The sequence below is a fragment of the Tiliqua scincoides genome, chromosome 3 (genome assembly GCF_035046505.1).
Source record: "Tiliqua scincoides isolate rTilSci1 chromosome 3, rTilSci1.hap2, whole genome shotgun sequence".
Lineage (NCBI taxonomy): Eukaryota > Metazoa > Chordata > Lepidosauria > Squamata > Scincidae > Tiliqua > Tiliqua scincoides.
Window position 1 is genome coordinate 20,300,908 of NC_089823.1, and position 19,739 is coordinate 20,320,646.

General features: G+C 45.4%; 1 protein-coding gene across 1 annotated transcript in view; it reads right to left on the minus strand.

Annotated features, from left to right (window-relative positions):
* The window catches only part of CWF19L2 (CWF19 like cell cycle control factor 2), a 90,653-nt gene extending 81,327 nt beyond the window's left edge, over window positions 1-9,326 (minus strand). The window contains exon 1 of the mRNA XM_066621664.1: window positions 9,248-9,326. The gene's annotated coding sequence lies outside the window, so the exon portion shown is untranslated. The remainder of the gene's footprint in view (window positions 1-9,247) is intronic.
* Window positions 9,327-19,739: the final 10,413 nt, after the last annotated feature.

Genomic DNA, 19,739 nt, shown 5'->3' on the forward strand with positions numbered 1-19,739 from the left:
GGGGCGGGCACGTGGGCAGTGGGGCTGGGACCCGGCGGTTATGTCGGATCCCAACCCCCGTCCCTGGAGAGAACGGAGCAGCTTCCAGCCAGAGGTGGCCCAGGTCCGAGGAGACCCATAGGGGCACACAGCCCTTACCCAGGGGTAAGGGGAAGAGCTTCCCCTTGCTTCTGGCTGAGCCGCTGCACCCAACAAACCTGTGCTGGATGCAGCGCAAGCCTCCTGCTCCAGCGCAGGTTAGGATTGCGCCCTCAGTCTAGCAATACAGAACATGTGACATGACATCAGTGAAGAAGACAGGGGGCTGCTATTTCAGCACCAATAAAGCACTGTATAAAACACCCATTAGATGACGAACAAAAGGCTGACCAAGTATTAATCTCCAAATGATACCGAAAAGACAATAGTGTGCAAAACTCTTAAAAGCATAACACCCGTGCAGCCTGAAGCCATCTTTCAGGTATAGAGGTGATGTGGAAACTAAAAGAACAGCAAGTAAACTAGTTTAAATGGAGAAGAGGCTACTGCCATTGTGCAGATGGCTACAACAGAAACTGGCTGGACAAAACTGGTCCATGCTTCTTATTCAATTAGATGCAACCTTATCCCCATAAACCCAACACTACTAAACAGCAGGTACTTGCAAGCCCAACACAATATAACCAAGACTGCTCTCTCTTCACTCCTATTACAGTATCCCATTCTTCCCCAGTTCACATTTCATTTCAGCCATCCAAACGAAAAATGATTCTGCCTGAACCGATTTTTGTCTCACCTTGTTAGCATGACCTCTCATTCTACTTGCCTAATACAATCGCACATACCTTACTGACATCAGCTTTTTCCTTCTGTTCTGTACTTTCTAATTAAATCCCCTGCTAGTCATAGGTTTCATTCCTACACTACAGAAGCCAAGCTTAATCGTTTCCCATTTCTCAACCCTCAACCTGTGCAAACATTTTATTCCGAGCCAAAGCTCATTAGCTCTGTCCAATACTAAAGAAGTACATGCCAATTTTCCTTTTGCCCTTAAAGATTAATTTCTACCTTCCGGTAGCGTATACCTATGAGAACTGGCTGCATTTGACTTTTATTGTTCCAAGCACATTAGGAAGTCTAACATTTTAAGCATTTAACCAATCTGGTCACGTAAATGTGTAACAGACACCTCTAGGACTCAGGTTTGTGGCCCTAAATGTCGAATGGCCCTCAGTAGTTCCTAAACAGTATTGTGAAATAGACCAACACAATAAAGGCCATCTTCAGAATCAGTCAATAAATTTTAGTACCTAGCCTAGTAATTATACAACAAAATCCAACCCAATCTTCAAGACTCATGATGACAAAACACACACATAAAATAGGGTGCAATCCTAACTCATGGAGACCTCCTCAAAGTTAGGGAATGTTTGTTTCCTTACCTAGGATCTGCATTGCCCTTATGTCAGTACTGGAAAATGGGTTAGGATTACACCCTTCACCTCTCAGGCCAAGCTCCTGTTCTCTCTGCCATTCTTCAGTTTAGCTTATTAAGCTGCCAATAGTTATATGTTCATAAATTTGTAATATTTTTAAATAGCATTATTTTATTGTATGTGTTGCTGCTTATGTTTCTAAGCCCCACTGCAGGCAGAAAGGAGGAATAAAAATTGACTGAACACCCATATTTTGTGGAACAGGGAACTCTCAGCATGAAGAACACATGGCAGCTTTTGTTTCCAACACAATGGCAATCATTCACTTATATAGGAATGTATTCAGGGTTAGTAACAGGATGGCCCTAGACTAGTTGCTGAGGGGATATATGTTTGATTGGGGAAGCAGGTTTTGTCCAATCCTCAACTGACCTGTACACTGCACTCAGCTTAGGTTATACCCTATAAAATGCATGAAGGCCACTGAGTACAGACTCTAATAAAATATGTATATCCCCATCCTGGGCTCTGTTTCTGAGTTACACTAGACTAGAGTGGCATTTCTCAAAGTGGATCCTAGGAGCCCTAGAGCTCCCTGATACTTCTTCAGGGTTTTCACGAGCACATCATAAATGGCTGACATCTGCCCCCTGCCTGGTTGGCTCCCCCATCCCTCTCATCTGCCCTTTTCATGGCTTGCCGTCCTCACTTCCCTTCCGGTTCTTCACTGGGCTCAGCACTGCACCACTCCATGCATGCAACAGCAATCTGAAGCTCCCTGAGTCTCCTTTTAGGAATGATAAAGGGCTACAGAGACCAAAAAGTTTGAGAATTACTGAACTAGATTGTGACAGATGTCTAAGAGTGGGCTTTTATAAACGTGTGTGCATGCACATTCTCTCTCCCCATCAGAACATAATTGAGGAAGTTTTAAGTGCCTCATGAATACAGATGGACAAAAATGAAAAGGAAGTGTTAGGGGTCCTTTAAACCGCCAAAGTTAACCTTTATTGCTTTAGACATTGAAAAAATTCCAGGAAATAACCCACATGACATTTCATAAATTGGTTAACATGTTGTAAAAAACTATAGAACTACCTTCCATTATTTATATGACAAAATTCTAACTACTGTATTCAATCAAACTGCTCTACCTTTGGAAATGTGTTCAGAAATCGCTTTACCAAAGAAGTCCTTATTTTTTTAAAAATAAAAAAAAGTCACATAACAAAGATGGAGATAAAGGGACTCTTAACAAGTTCTTTTAAAACCCCTCCTGAATGAGACATCAGAGGAACAGAACCATTTTATCAACTTTAGAAAAGGAGTATTATAGTCTATTAAAGCTGCACAATAGTTTCAATGTATTTGTGAAGAGAAAGCATTTTCTCAGAAGGATATAACTATAAAGAATATAGCTCTAACCTTCTGGGGAGAAAAATGGTTTTCTCTTGCTACAGTTTCATCAAGACCCTCTTCTACATTCTCGGGGTGATGTAAATCCTCCCATTTTTCACATGCAAAACGACAACAAAAAGACACATAAAGAAATTTAAATGAATTTCAACAAATACCAATGTCCAACACAGCCTAACACCACTATCTGCAAATAGCAGCATGGGCTGAAATGGGATTCAAAGAACTTAGATGAAGACAGTAGGATTTTTTTACTTTGAACAGCAGAGCTCCATAGTCTATCAAAAACTCATTTTGAACGTCCTCTAACAGTTCTCAAAGTGATTACTGTACTCATACAGTCATATACAATATCAAGTAAAAAAATTAAATGCCCAGACATCACAACTTGAGAAGCTGATCGCATAAAGAACAGGCAACTTATAAAAGATGGAAGGGGTAAAATACAATTTATGGGATTACCAAACTAAAACTTTTTTTCCATATCTGATAGAAAATTCAATTTTAATGAATAAAATTTAGGGTCATTAAAAGTAATCTCCCATTTGTATCTTTAATACAAGATAAATAATCTACAGCTGCAATCCTGTGCACACTTACTGGGAACTGAAATTCCACTGAACAGAACCAAAGATACGCCCTTCAAAGTTTTCATGCATAAAATGAAGCAGCAAATTAATCTTAGCTTTCCTATACTGCAGCCTAAGGCAGCCTCTCCCATCAAACGCAGAATACTAAGGCCTTGATAAACTACCTGAAGTGGTTTTTTAAAAGTGAAATGTCAATTCAAAATAAAAACCCAGTTTTAGCATTGGATTCTCAGATAAATCAGATATTGACAGAACATGTATTTGCTCAAACTGACTTTCTGCAAGGTAAAAGAAAACATCAATGCTGGCACTGAAATAGGCTGACAGCTCCAACAGATGCATCCCCTGACATCCCCTCAAGCACTGCAGCCATTTTCCAAATATATTCCAGGAACCATGAGTTCTACAAAACTACCGTGTATTTTGATGACCTGTTACAAAACAGTGAGCAAAGCACCAGGAAACCTCTTCACTGTCCCACTCACACGTGAACTAGTTATCCATCCAGCGGTAGTTCTGTTGTAAATAGTCTCTCTAAAAAGGAAGAAAGAATTTGAACACTGAGGGAACTCACAAGCAACCCCAAATTTGACAATATTCCTTACACTCTTCCTCAATAAATTGGCCCCAAATCATCTCTCTCTACCATTTATCAGGCCTGAAGGACATCAGTTGAAACATCTAACAAGCTTTGGTTTTATGTATTTTCAGCAGAAATAGAATAATTGTGTTGCGTAATGATGCAAGTTACACAGGTGTCACAGATTATCCGCCAAAAACAGCAACCCTGGGTCACGAGGACTTCATGATACAGGATATCATAGTTATCACTGACTGTCACTGGCAAAGATGGGAAAAATGCATATAATCACAACATAGGATATTACTACGGAGGAAGAAAACTCAATTGGGGATGATGCTATTCCTATGCCATATGCAACATGCCCTGAAGAACTCTTTGCTCTCTTCCATCCTACCGCAGATATTATTAAAGCACAGAATGGCTAGCAGCCTTTACTTTAACACAGGGGTGCCCAAATCCCAGCATGGGGGCCATTTGTGCCCCTCAGGGACCTCCAATCGGCCCCTCGGAGAGCCCCATCTCCAATGAGCCTCTGGCCCTCCAGAGACTTGCTGGAGCCTGTGCTGGCCTGACGCAACTGCTTTCACGTTGGGGTGACTGTTTGACCTCTCACGTGAGCTGCAGTCCAAGGACTCCCTCACTGCTTGCTATTTCATGTCTATGATGCAGCAGCAGCAAAGGAAATACCAGCCTTGTTTTGTGCAAGGTGTTTTATAGGCCTTAAGCTATTGTAAGACCTTCCTTCATTCATAAGTTCCATCTCTAATATATTCATTTATGTAAATTTATTCAAATTTTATATATAAGTTAATTCTTTTTTTTTTTCCTGGCCCCCAACACAGTGTCACAGAGATGATGTGGCCCTCCTGCCAAAAAGTTTGTACACCCAATTTAACACATGCAGGTTTTGAAATTCCCAACCTTACTTGACTGGACGTATCACTTCCATAAAATTCCAGACAAAAGTCTATTTACTGCGTCTCTAGAACAATAATGCAGACATTAGTGCACAAAGAACCCTTACTGCAGCATATATTTGTATTGGAACTTTATGAGGAAAGAATTATTGTTTGTAGAGTTGCCTGGTATCATTTTTGGGTGACATTTAGTGAGCATCTCAGTCAGTAAGATGTATGTAAAGAGTTATAGTCTATTACAGCACTTCCCAAGCACTGTGACCCAATTTTTAAAATGTCAGTCTATCACAACCTGAATAAAGTGGCTGGGGTGAGGCTTGGGGCTCACTGACTGCCACTCTTGTCACTGCCAGAGCCTAAGCTCGGCTGACTTTGGCTTCCTCTGGGTCTCATCATGTCAACAGCAACGAAAACACAACGAGGCCCAGGGCGGCAACAACAGTGGCAGCCAACACTGAATCCTGCGCCTTTGTAACCCACCAAAAATTGGCTCACAACCCATGGTTTGGGAACCACTAGTCTATTGCAAATTAAAGCTTCCCTGTTTCATAGCACATGACCTTAAATTGGCTGATGCATCATCACCAAGATTCTAATAAGATGAGACAAGTTTCAAATTGTATTTGTGGTTTCAAGTTCTATGAACTTTCACTTGTTGGAGACATTTTCCCATAAGATAGCTTTGTAAACTGTAGATATCATATTCCTAAGTGAATTTTATGGAAGCTGTGTACTTTTATTTGTCTACCACTAGGACTTGTATCTACTTTTTGGAAATGGACCTGATATCTATCACTCTCTTCTAATCTTGAAGGGTGGAAATCTCACCTTAGCTTAAGAAAAGGAGTAAGCATGTTTGTAATTAACCCTCATAGCAGCTGGCAGTAGCTCACTCTTGTTGCATGCTAATGTGCATGTCTGAGAGTTGTTGATGCTGGAGGGCCAATTTAATATTCTAATGCAGCTGATGATCTCTCTTTTAAATATCATGCCACTTTGATTGGATTTTGTGTTGCTGCTGCATTAAACTTTTTGAACTAAGCAGAAGTGACATGTTGTTGGCATCCTTCAGTCTTGGAAGACTATGGTATTGCGCTCTGAATAGTGGTTCTGGAACAGTGTCCTCTCCAGTGCGCGAAGCCTGGGTAAAGTAGATATGGAGGATAGGCTGTTTCCCATGCAGCAAATTCCCCCCTCTCCACATCGCTGAAATGGTCCAATGGAAAGGCAGAAGCCAATACGGTTGGTTCCAGCGGCGTCGCAGGAGTTGCCAGAACGTGACTGTGTTCAGCCATGAACTGCCTCAGGGACTCCGGCTCCTGATTTTGGCTCGAGGTTGATTCCTGAAGCCTTTTCCATAACTAGATATAGCCACAAGGCAGTGGAGGTTTGGGATCAGAGTTTTCCTTCTCTCAGATGAACTGCCTTCCCAGGCTAACGAGTCCCATCTGCCCGTTGGCTGTTTAGTCGCCTCCTACGACAAGTACAGCCAAACTGAGGGCCTATTCTTATCCCCAGTGACAGCCACCTATCAAATGTACCATATGTAGAAAGCAGCCCAGAGAACATGAGCTTTCAAACCTTAAGAATATTTTCTTCAGCCAAGAATAAGACCAAAACCACCTTTCTGTTTTTGGTTTTTTTCTTTTTTTTCTTTTTTGATCGAACAGAAAATACATAGACCTAAAAATTCTGTTTCTTCACTGGAAAGTGATCCAACAGATGAGTTTTGTGTAACAACTTAAAGAAAACTTCGAAAACATGGAGGGCTTCACTTGTACAGATCTGTTTCTGTTCATTAGACTAGATGCCCAAACCTACTTTGTTCTTATTTATTTATTTTTCAGGCAGCTTCACATACATATATACATACACAGGAAAGTACTCAAATATATGATCCAATGCTCAGGGAGCAGTTAAAGGTAAACTAAGGCTGCAACCCTATAATCCACTGTTTCTCAAACTTTGAGGGAGCTTTACCCCCCCCCCCCGTAAGTCTTTGCAGGGGAGGGGCTAGGGCAGCAAAGTGATCCCCAGGATTGCATCACTAAGGGGAGTTCAAAGGGGGTGCTTTCACTTACTTATGTAGGCAGGCTTGCAGCAGGCTGCAGGAGGGGCAGGGAGTCCTGCACAGCTCTCTGTAGCACTCCCTAAGGCTTGGAACATTCACTAAATGCGGGTGCAAAGCACCTCCTGCAAAACAGAAGTGCTTTGTGCCCACTGTTACTGATGATTCCAAGCCTCAGGGAGCACTACAGAGGGCTCCTCGCAGCTCCTGCAGCCTTACCTACATAAGTAAGTGTAAGCACACACCCCCTTTGCCTCCCCATAGGGACATGATCCTGGGGATTGATACCCTACCTCTCCCCTTCCCCTACCCCTTAAAGAGACAGGGGAACCTTTACACAAACTGGTGAGTCAGAACCCGCCAGTTTGAGAACCACTGTATTTATAAAGTGAATTCAATGGGGCTTACTTCTGAGTAGACATGTATAGGATTGTGCTCTGCATCTACAGCACCACAGAACTCAAGTAGCTTAATAGTGTTTCTCAACATTTATCCTCCATCATACCACTTCACGGGGTCCACCTATTCTAAGTACCACTGGAAGTAACTGGCGATGACTTCACCGCCACTGACTTCTGGGTTGGGAGGCCAGGGTGGATGGAAGGGTTTTTTGAGTGCGGAAAAGCATGCTTTGGAGCTCTGCCTGCAAAGCCTAACTTCCGAGTGTTGTTTGTTGTGTCACATTCCTGGTCTTGCTGCTGGGCAGCAGGTATCCAGGGGTCCCGTGAGTACCACCAGATACCACTTCAAGTACCACTGGTGGTACCCATACCACTGGTTGAGAAACACTGCTCTAGCTCTCTTCAGCCATTCATCTCCTTCTGGAGATGAACATGTGAAGGCTTTCTGGAATTCTTCAGGCAAGCCCTTATGGGTCTACTCCAGTGTTTCTCAACCTTTGTACTCCACCATACCACTTCATATGATCCACCTATTCCTATGATTCCCAACTGTTAGGAGCCTGTGGACCACTGAAGCAAAAATTGGATTTGTCATGAACCACATGCAACCACCCATGCCATTGCACACAAAAATACAATTAAATTTCTAATCATTAGAGACAAATTTAGTAACTTATTTATAGAGAATATTTGTGAGTTGCTGCTTTTGCTGCCAGCTGTGGCTGTGGCTGGTCTGTACTCTACCCACTCTGGTAACCTGCGGGGAAGCATCTCCTAAGAGAGCACTCCCCCTTGTACTACCAGAGAAGGCAGAGAATGGACCACCCACAGCTGCAGTCAATGCAGGAAGTGATCAAAGGCAATCTCTTTTTGCTGAGACCTCATGAACCACTTCTCAGGGTCATACCAACCACCTGTGGGCCCCCAGACCACAGGCTGGGAATCTGTGACCTAGTTGAAATACTACTGTAAGTAACTTGCAATGACATCATCACCAGTGACTTTTGGGTTGGGGAGCCAGAAGTGACATGGTAAACACCAGTAAGAGGCGGGGGCGGGGTTTTTTTTGAGTGCGTTAAAGCATACTTGGGAGTTCTGCCCACGAAGCGCAGCTTCAGTTTGTTTTGTAACATTCCTGGTTTTATTGCTGGGAGACAGGGGTCCTACAAGTACTACCAGACACCACCTCAAGTGCCACTGGTGGTACTCGTACCACTGGTTGAGAAACAGAGATAAATAAATAGATAGATGGATGAGAGATGGGAGAGGTAGAGGGAAGGATAAAGAGATGGAGGAGTACAGGGAGGAATAGAGAGATGGAGGGATAGATGGATGCAGAGATAAATAGATGGAGGAATATAGGGAAGGACAGAAAGATGGAGGGATACCGGGAAGGAGGATGGGGGGACACAGGGAGAGGGGGAGCAAGGGAAGGATAGGGGATACAGGGAGGGATATGCTGATGGGGCTGGAGACTTAACGGAGCAATCCTGGTTCCCACTGGAAAAAGGCTCTGAGGACACAGCAAAGCTCTCTCCTTCCCCAAACTCCACAGATTTCACAACTGTTTCTATATGCCCTGGGTCTCTCCTCCCCCGCAAGGAACGCCGGGAACTGTAGTTTCGCGAGGATGCAGAAGCCGTTCTCCTCAAGCAGCCCAAGCCCCTCCCAGAACTACACTTCCCAGAGCCGCCAGGAACGAGCCCCGTAGCTCCGTCCTGCCTCCAGAGCGCTCCTTGTTCCGAGCGAGGAGGCCCGTCGCCCGGGGGCTGGGCCAAGCCGTGGGGCGCCTCAGCGTGGTGGGGGCGGGGGGAGGAGGGAACCGGAGCAGGGCAAGAAGCCAGGCCGGCCCGTCACCTGCTGCAGCAGCGCCTCGCGCTGGCGGCGCTTTTCTTCTCTCCGCGCCGCCAAAGTCTTCTCGCTCTCAAACGCGGACGCCATCACCGTTGAGGGAAGACGTCTCCGGCGTCAGAAACGTCAACTTCACACACTGGCAGTGCGCATGCACAGCGCTGGCCGGCAAAGGAAAGCGGTGCTCCCCATCTCGGTCGGTCGCCCCCCGCGCATGCGCACTGGGAAAGGACCGTTTTTCCGTTGGGGCGCGCGCTGTGTTTGAATTGAGAGTGTGGTCGAGGGTGGAGAGGAGGTCGGCTCATTCAGAGCCCCAGCCTGGGCATGTCTACTCAGAAGCAAGTCCCAGGACAGTCAATGGAGCTTACTCCCAGGAAAGTGTGGCTAGGAGAGAGCCCAAGTCCCATTAGAGTCAATAAGCTTACTCCCAGGGAAGTGTAGATAGGTGTAGATAGGATGGCAGCCTCAAAGCCCAAGCCTAGGCATGTCTACTCGGGAGTAGACATTATACTCAATGGGGCTTACTCCCAAGTAAGAGTGGATAGGATTGGGCCCACAGGGCCTAATCCTGAGCTTGGTGCACTGGCTGACTCGCATTTGCAGGCCCTTTGCGCCTGTCCAGCACCAGAGCAAACCCTCTGCCAGCCACACTAGGCTAACACCAGTGGGAAGCCAGTATGAGGTGAGGGAGGGCATGGGGGGAGGCGGGGGCATTCTCAGAAGGGAGCCTCCACAGGAGAAGGAACAGGGGCAAGAAGAAGCCACAGTGAGCGTCTCCTCCTCCCAGGAGAACCTGGAAGTGATGTCACGTGACATGGTGTTAAGTGACATCATAACATCATTGCCCTGGGTGCCAGGGCAGTGCATGACACCACTGAGGGGGACTAGGCCCAATCCTAAACAGTAGCAGTGCCGGAGCTGAGCTCTGTAATGGAAGATCAGAAGGTCACCAGGTAGATGTGGTGTTGACAGCAATTCCCATGTTTGACAGCTGGTTGACAGCCCTGGGAAGGGCAGGGCTGGCTCCACAGCTAGAATCAATCAAGGCCAATTGAGACTCTGATGGACACCTGAGCTTCATTTGATTTTGATGGGACTTTGTTAATGAGGTAGCTCACAGCTGAGCTGTATCTTGGACTTTACAAAGGACTACAACAGGGGTGCCCAAATTCCGGCCCTGGGGCCACATGCGGCCCACGAGGCTCTCAAAGTGGCCCTCAGGGAGTCCCCAGTCTCCAATGAGTCTCTGGCCCTCCAGAGATTTGTTGGAGCCCGCACTGGCCCGACACAACTTTTCTCAGCATGAGGGCAACTGTTTGACCTCTCGCGTGAGCTGTGGGATGAGGGCTCCCTCCATTGCTTGCTGTTTTACGTCTGTGATGCAGTAGCAGCAACAAAGGAAAGGCCAGAGTAGGAGGGTGGGGTGGGGGGGAGGAACTGGGGCAGAATGTGATGGGTCCATTGGATCTCTGCTCCGCAGGATCCTGAACTCCGTGTCAGGCCAGAAGGCCCAACACAGTGTGTCTCAAGTCTGTGCCAGAAAAATAGCTGTCACAGACTTGAGAAGCCTCATTGCAGGGCTTGGGGCTTTCCCAGGGGGAAGCAAATGAAAGTCCTCTTTCCCCCAGGAGTCCTCCAGCAGCCTTGGCTGCGTTGCTGAAAGCAGCGGTAGCCATTTTGGTGCTGTTGCACTCGACAGAGCCGCCAGCTTCAGGATTGGGCTGTTACTCAACATTAACAGGAAACACTTCCTGTTAATGTTCAGTTAGTCGCCATCTAGCATGCAGGCTGGTTCAGTCGCTCTTCATTTCAGCAACTGTTTCACTTTGTTTAAGGAAGGAACACTAGCCCTAGTACACAAAAACTAAGGTAATGGAATTGGTGCAGATGGTACAGGGGGCACAGGGCCCTCTCCCGATCCATGGTCATTGAATCCGCGGATACCTGATCCACAGATGCATAGGTCCACCTATCTCTTTTGTGTGTGTTTTATCCATTCACTCGTGTCCAACTCTTCACAACTTTATAGGCAAGTGCTCTTCATGCTGCTCTGTCAAGTACGGCTTCTTCCAATTGTTGGACATTCATCTTGGCATTTGTTTTGATGGTATCAAGCCAGTGCAATTTTTTCCTGCCTCTTCTTGTTCTACTGACAATTCCTAACATTTTTGACTTCACTAGTGAATTCATACACATGACATGTTTTATGTATGTTGTGGTGTTGATCTTAAAAAAATATATTGCATTTTTGCAGTTCATTTATTGCAGCTGCATTTTTACAGGGGTTTAAAAGCTAATCTGTATAGAACTGTGCTCCTCAAACATCAGTACAGTGCTGAGGAGAGGAATTTTATTGGGGGTACAAGGTTTCTTTTGGGTCCCTTCCAAAAGAAGAAGAGGAAGGGATGAAATGGAGGAGGAGGAGGGTGGTGACCAGGGTGGGCAGAATACAGGTAGGGAGGGGACAAAACAGGGCAGGGAGAGGGGGGAAACAGCCAGAAATGTCTTTGGAGTCCAGGTCTACTGGGCTTTCCAATGCAGAGCCCAGATCTACCAACCTGTGAAGTGCTGGCAGCTAGATACAGTAATACGGAAAACTAAATCCACACCTAAGTCTCTCTCAAATCTTTTAAATACAGGACAATAGTCAGGCAAGGCTTTTTCCAAGGTAGCCTGATAGCACCAGGAGTGGGGAGTTGATTGCTTATGACACATTAAAAACTCTGGCCTTCCTCTCAGCCTGTGGGATCTGAGACCTCTTGCCTCAAAGTGCAGCATCAAAGTCATGATACTGGCCTGGATTGTGTTCTCTTATCACACTTCTCCCATTCAAATAAAAGAGATAAGAAGGTCATCAGTCAATAAAAGACACACATATTGCGCAGAGTGCTGATTGGGTGGCCCTTTGGACAATCACAGAACCATCTCTGCAGCCAGCTGTGCAGAGTACTGATTGGCTTACTCCTGCTGTCCTCCAGAGCAGTATTTCAACTTAAAAAAAGTGAATTGGCATTTTTTTCAAAGTACCAAACAATTACTGTAAATAGATGGAGCAGGAAAGAAAGTTTTAAAACACCCAAATCTACCCTATAGCAGGGTTTCTCAACATTTGTCCTCCACTATTCCACTTCACATGGCCCACCTATTCAAAGTACCACCGGAAGTCACTGGTGCTGACATCCTTGCCAGTTACTTCTGGGTTGGGAGGCCAGATGTGACATGACAAACACCAGTAAGAGGCTCAGGGTGGGCAGGAGGGCTTTTTCAAGCACGGAAAAGCTTGCTTTGGAGTCTCAATGTGTGGATGAGACGGTGGTGTAGGGAGGAGGGGTTTAGATTCGTTAGGCACTGGGGAACGTTTTGGGACAAGCGGGGCCTGTACAAGAGGGACGGGCTCCACTTGAACCAGAATGGAACCAGACTGCTGGCGCATAACATTAAAAAGGTGGCAGAGCAGCTTTTAAACTGATCCCTGGGGGAAGGCCGACAGGAGCCGAAGGGCATCCGGTTCAGGACTCCTCATCCCTATGGGATGAGGATGGGGAGGTTAGAGAACAACAAGACAAAGGCAGAGTAGGAGAAGAAATTGGGGAAGGTAGCATGATGGCATGTGATAGACGGTTTGGCACAGTGAGAGGATGCGGGGACAAAGGAGCGAATAAGCAGCCCATCCTGGGGCATTCCATGTACAAATGCTTTTATGCGAATGCCCGAAGTCTCTGAGCAAAGATGGGAGAACTGGAATGTCTGGTGACAAGGGAAAACATTGACATAGTGGGCATAACGGAAACCTGGTGGATTGCGGAAAATCAGTGGGATACCGAAATCCCAGGCTATAATCTCTACAGGAGGGACAGGCAGGGGCGTGTTGGAGGTGGGGTGGCCGTTTGTGTTAAGGAAGGGATAGAATCCAGCAAAGTAGAGACTGAAGGTGGGTCTGACTCCACCATAGAATCTCTGTGGGTTAAATTGCCAGGCCTGAGGAGTGATGTAATACTGGGGGCATACTATCGTCCTCCAGACCAGAAACCGGAAGGGGACCTTGAAATGAGGAAACAGATCAGACAAGGAGGGACAGGGTTGTAATCATGGGGGACTTCAATTATCCTCATATAGACTGGGTCAATTTGTGTTCTGGTCACGATAAGGAGACCGGATTTCTTGACGTTCTAAATGACTGTGGCTTAGAGCAGCTAGTCACGGAGCTCACCAGAGGGCAGGTGACTCTGGATTTAATATTGTGAGGTACACAGGACTTGGTTAGAGATGTAAATGTTACTGAGCCATTGGGGAACAGTGATCATGCTGCGATCCGTTTTGACATGCATGTTGGGGGAAGAATACCAGGCAAATCTCTAACAAAAACCATTGACTTCCGACGGGTGGACATCCCTCAAATGAGGAGGCTGGTTGGAAGGAGGTTGAAAGGGAGGGTAAAAAGAGTCCAATCTCTCCAGAGTGCATGGAGGCTGCTTAAAACAACAGTAATAGAGGCCTAGCAGAGGTGTATACCGCAAAGAAAGAAGGGTTCCACTAAATCCACTAGAGAGCAACTAAGATGATTACGGGGCTGAGGCACCTTCCTCATGAGGAAAGGCTACAGCGTTTGGGCCTCTTCAGCCTAGAAAAGAGACGCCTGAGGGGGGACATGATCGAGACATACAAAATTATGCAGGGGATGGACAGAGTGGATAGGGAGATGCTCCTTACACTCTCACATAACACCAGAACCAGGGGACATCCACTAAAATTGAGTGTTGGGAGAGTTAGAACAGACAAAAGAAAATATTTCTTTACTCAGCACGTGGTTGGTCTGTAGAACTCCTTGCCACAGGATGTGGTGATGGCGTCTAGCCTGGACGCCTTTAAAAGGGGATTGGACAAGTTTCTGGAGGAAAAATCCATTACGGGGTACAAGCCATGATGTGTATGCGCAACCTCCTGATTTTAGAAATGGGTTATGTCAGAATGCCAGATGCAAGGGAGGGCACCAGAATGAGGTCTCTTGTTATCTGGTGTGCTCCCTGGAGCATTTGGTGGGCAGCTGTGAGATACAGGAAGCTAGACTAGATGGGATCTAGTGGGGCTGTTCTTATGTAAATTCAAGAGGGTGCCAGCATGGCTAACAAGCCAAGTTAGAGAGGCTGTGAAGGGCAAGGAAGCTTCCTTCCATAAATGGAAGTCTTGCCCTAATGAGAATAAAAAGGAACATAAACTGTGGCAAAAGAAATGTAAGAAGGTGATATGGGAGGCCAAGCGAGACTATGAGGAACACATGGCCAGCAACATTAAGGGGAATAATAAAAGCTTCTTCAAATATGTTAGAAGCAGGAAACCCGCCAGAGAAGCACTTGACCCTCTGGATGGTGAGGGAGGGAAAGGGGAGATAAAAAGAGACTTAGAGATGGCAGAGAAATTAAATTAGTTCTTTGCATCTGTCTTCACAGCAGAAGATCTCGGGCAGATACCACTGCCCGAACGGCCCCTCCTGACCGAGGAGTTAAGTCAGATAGAGGTTAAAAAAGAAGATGTTTCAGACCTCATTGATAAATTAAAGATCAATAAGTCACCGGGCCCTGATGGCATCCACCCAAGAGTTATTAAGGAATTGAAGAATTAAGTTGCTGATCTCTTGACTAAGATATGCAACTTGTCCCTCAAATTGGCCACGGTGCCAGAAGATTGGAGGATAGCAAATGTCACGCCTATCTTTAAAAAGGGAAAGAGGGGGGACCCGGGAAACTATAGACCGGTCAGCCTAACATCTATACCAGGTAAGATGGTGGAATGCCTCATCAAAGATAGGATCTCAAAACACATAGATGAACAGGCCTTGCTGAGGGAGAATCAGCATGGCTTCTGTAAGGGTAAGTCTTGCCTCACGAACCTTATAGAATTCTTTGAAAAGGTCAACAGGCATGTGCATGCGGGAGAACCCATGGACATTATATATCTGGACTTTCAGAAGGTGTTCAACATGGTCCCTCACCAAAGGCTACTGAAAAAACTCCACAGTCAGGGAATTAGAGGACAGGTCCTCTCATGGATTGAGAACTGGTTGGAGGCCAGGAAGCAGAGAGTGGGTGTCAATGGGCAATTTTCACAATGGAGAGAGGTGAAAAGCGGTGTGCCCCAAGGATCTGTCCTGGGACCGGTGCTTTTCAACCTCTTCATAAATGACCTGGAGACGGGTGAGCAGTGAAGTGGCTAAGTTTGCAGACGACACCAAACTTTTTCTGAGTGGTGAAGACCGGAAGTGATTGTGAGGAGCTCCAGAAGGATCTCTCCAGACTGGCAGAATGGGCAACAAAATGGCAGATGCGCTTCAATGTCAGTAAGTGTAAGGTCATGCACATTGGGGCAAAAAATCAAAACTTTAGATATAAGCTGATGGGTTCTGAGCTGTCTGTGACAGATCAGGAGAGAGATCTTGCGGTGGTGGTGGACAGGTCGATGAAAGTGTCGACCCAATGTGCGGCGGCAGCAAAGAAGGCCAATTCTATGCTTGGGGTCATTAGGAAAGGTATTGAGAACAAAACGGCTAATATTATAATGCCATTGTACAAATCTATGGTAAGGCCACACCTGGAGTATTGTGTCCAGTTCTGATCGACTCATCTCAAAAAAGACATAGTGGAAATGGAAAAGGTGCAAAAGAGAGCGACTAAGATGATTACGGGGCTGGGACACCTTCCTTATGAGGAAAGGCTACGGCGTTTGGGCCTCTTCAGCCTAGAAAAGAGACGCCTGAGGGGGGACATGATTGAGACATACAAAATTATGCAGGGGATGGACAGAGTGGATAGGGAGATGCTCTTTACACTCTCACATAACACCAGAACCAGGGGACATCCACTAAAATTGAGTGTTGGGAGAGCTAGAACAGACAAGAGAAAATATTTCTTTACTCAGCGTGTGGTTGGTCTGTGGAACTCCTTGCCACAGGGTGTGGTGACGGCATCTGGCCTGGACGCCTTTAAAAAGGGATTGGACAAGTTTCTGGAGGAAAAATCCATTATGGGGTACAAGCCATGATGTGTATGCGCAACCTCCTGATTTTAGAAATGGGCTATGTCAGAAGGCCAGATGCAAGGGAGGGCAGCAGGATGAGGTCTCTTGTTATCTGGTGTGCTCCCTGGGGCATTTGTGAGATCCAGGAAGCTGGACAAGATGGGCCTATGGCCTGATCCAGTGGGGCTGTTCTTATGTTCTTATGTTCCTACCGCAGTTTGTTTTATAGCTTTCCTGGTCATGCTGCCAGGCAGCAGGGGTCCGGGGGATCCTACAAGTACCACCAGACACCTCCTCAAGTACCACTGGTGATACCTGTACCACTGGTTGAGAAACACTGGCCTTAAGCATTGGCAACGGGTAATAATCTATGCTGGATTTAGAGGAAGAAGGGCAGAGAGAGGCAGAGCTCACAGAAAAAGTCTACACCCGCTGCTGGTGTGAGATATAGCTGTTGTCACTCCATTGCATTGTATGTGAAATATGAGCCATTTCGCATATGTTCATGCTGAAAAGTCACAGGCTCTTTGGCATAAGCTAGACATTATCCTGTTTTCAGTCACCAGCAGCTCCAGAATGTGAAGGCAGGAAAGAGCAAGTGCCAGCTGGTGACAACACCATACGTAGAGACTATAGCAACTGAAACAAAGACTTGTGGCACCTTTACAGATTAACAAATGTATTGTAGCATCAGCTTTCATAGGCTGAAGCCCAATTTATCACAAAAACTTGTGCTAGAATAAATGTGTTGGTTTTTAGAACCTTAAAAGACTCTGTTGCAGCAAAAACAATCACAGCTACTCTTCTGGAAGTTAGAGCAACTGTGTCATTTGTCCTTCAGCCATCATATCAACCCCAGGCAGCTCTACCAGAGCTGCTCCAAATTAACCAGAAGAAGTAGGCCAATCAACATGTAATGGCATTTCAGAGAGATGTTTCCAACTCTCTCTGGCTAGTTGGGTTCCATGAATGGAGAACAGCAGCATTCTCTTCTGTGACATTTCTAGGCCTGACAATGTGATGAGGTGTTGCAAAACTGAGTATGTGCATTCAGATCCCTCCCCATACGATGATATCTCCTCCCACCCCCAGATCTAACGTATGTCTACAATAGATGCTTTCATAACCATCTTAAAATGTCAAGGAAAGTCATCCACTCTTTTGGAAATATTGTTTTGTCATTGAAACTTCAATGAAACTTTAATTGAAACTTTTCTAGTGAATATTGTATTTCAGAATACTGGCAATATAGTATGATGGGACTTATTTGTGCAGCAGTTTATGAGATACAAAATTATGACATGTAAATGTGAGTTCTATCTTTTAGGAAAATCTATATTGTGAAATTACTGGTTGAAAACATTGTTAGAATTATAATTTATATAGCACCATCAATTTGCATAACCAGACTGTTACTCTACAGAGTAACAACAACAAAAAACCCAGTCTCAAAGAGTTTACGATCTAAGGTCTCACACAGAAAGAAAAGGGGAAAAGCATAAAGAGAAGAAGAATCTGGATTCAGTTCAGTAGGGCGTGAAGAGTAGGGGCTGTGCTAAAGCCTTCATATGAAAGCTGGACTTTGAGGAGAGATTTGAAAGGAGAGAGAGAGAGAGAGTGAGAGAGAGAGAGAGGTAGCATCACATAATTGTTCCAGAAGGGAATTCTAGGAATAAGAGAAACAGCAGAGTAATTTGAGGGAATAGGATACTGTTGGATGGCTAAAGTAAAAAAAAAAAAAAAAAAAAGTGGAGCTAAAGGGATGATGGTCATGGGGAGGTATATGTTGGGATTGGAGAGCAGAGTTATGAGAAGACAACAGAGGGCTTTGAAGGGATTTCAGAAGTCAATAACTTCTCAGGAATGTTTCCTTCCTATATATCCAGTAAAGTTCAGGGTAAACGGTTTGATAAGAGCAAGGTCTCATTTTGGAGAATGGCTTTTCCCTTAATAGATTTTCAGTCTGCCCTGTCCATCTGTCATCATAAACGTGGGGTTCTGTTTCCAACTGTGCTACAGCCCTTGGGACTATTCATCTCACTGAAGTATAAGCAAATATTATTGTGGGAGTGAGATGGCAGTGAACAACATGAAAGCTTTCTCTATGCAAAAATGCATTAACACTGATGTATTCAGTAATTTGTTTTTTTTACCCTGCACTATAATCCATCTTTAAAAGATTGCCCATGCAAAAACAAGTTTATTATTTTCTCTTCCAAAATGCATACATATAAAATATTATCTTCTTTGGCATCTCAGTTCACCCAGCTGCAATGTAAGATTCAGGACATTTGCCTTCCTTTACTTAGTACATGTTATTTGCTCATGAAAGGGCACCAGTTTATATAATCTCTATCTTTAAGGCTGGCTTTCAAAATGTTTAAGTTGGATTCCCTGCTGACATTTTCCAGGAGGTATTTGCCTCCTCTTCAAACACTATAACACAGAGAGATAACATTATACATACAACAGGTTGCTTGAACTGTGTACTAAAAAACATGATCTTCTTGTAGCCATCTAAGGGGAGCCATGGAGGCTGAGTTGGGCAGATGAATCTCAGACAGATAACAACAGGGTTAGTCTCTTCACTCACACTACCTGTGCATGGTCCGGTGAGCCTCAAGAGGGCAGCTTGCAGCTTCAAGATCTCCTAAGATGCTGTGTTATGTTGGAATAATGCCTTGGTGCATTTAGGGCACAATCCTAAGCAAGTCTACTCAGAAGGAAGTCCTATCGTGTTATAAATGGGAATTACTCCCAGGAAAGTGAGGTTGCAGCCTTAGCTTGGTACAGTATTGTCTTCACTGACTGACTACAGTCCTCCAGCAAGTGGGGTCCAGCAAGTTACAAGTGGGGTCCTTTTTCCAACCCTATAGGAGATGCTGCCAGGGACTGGATCTGCATGCAAAATACATGTTCTGTCACTGAGCTACAGCCCTTCCCCTTCCAAAGGAGAGTATGTTAACAATTATTATTACATTTACATCCCATCCTTCCTCCAAGGAGCTTAAGGTGATGTATGTAGAAGCTGTCCTCAGAATCTGATGAAACGAAACAAGCTGAGTGATAGTGACTGACCCAAGGTCACTCAGTAAGCTTCATGGGTGAACCCAGATCTCCCTGACTGAAGATCTTAAGGTTCAGCCCAGATCTTCCTGGCCCAAAACTAACACTGTTTGCCACACCAAAATGGCTGTCTCTTCAAAGCAGTGGATGCCATCTGAGGGGAACTATGCAGAGTTCAAAATGATGGGGGCTGTGCTCATTTTTCTTGTCACAGCGTGACCCCCCCCCCAAAAAAAAGCTATATCCTCCTCTCTGTCTAGATCAGCGTGGTCCAACACTCAGCCCGCGGGCCACATGCGACCCACAAGGCCCTTTTTATGGCCCCCAAAAGCCCACTGCGTCCTCCTGCTTCAGCAGCTTTTCAGTCTCCCTGTCACGCCATTCCAGCTTCTTCTTTGGAGAAGGAGAAGCCAGAATGGCA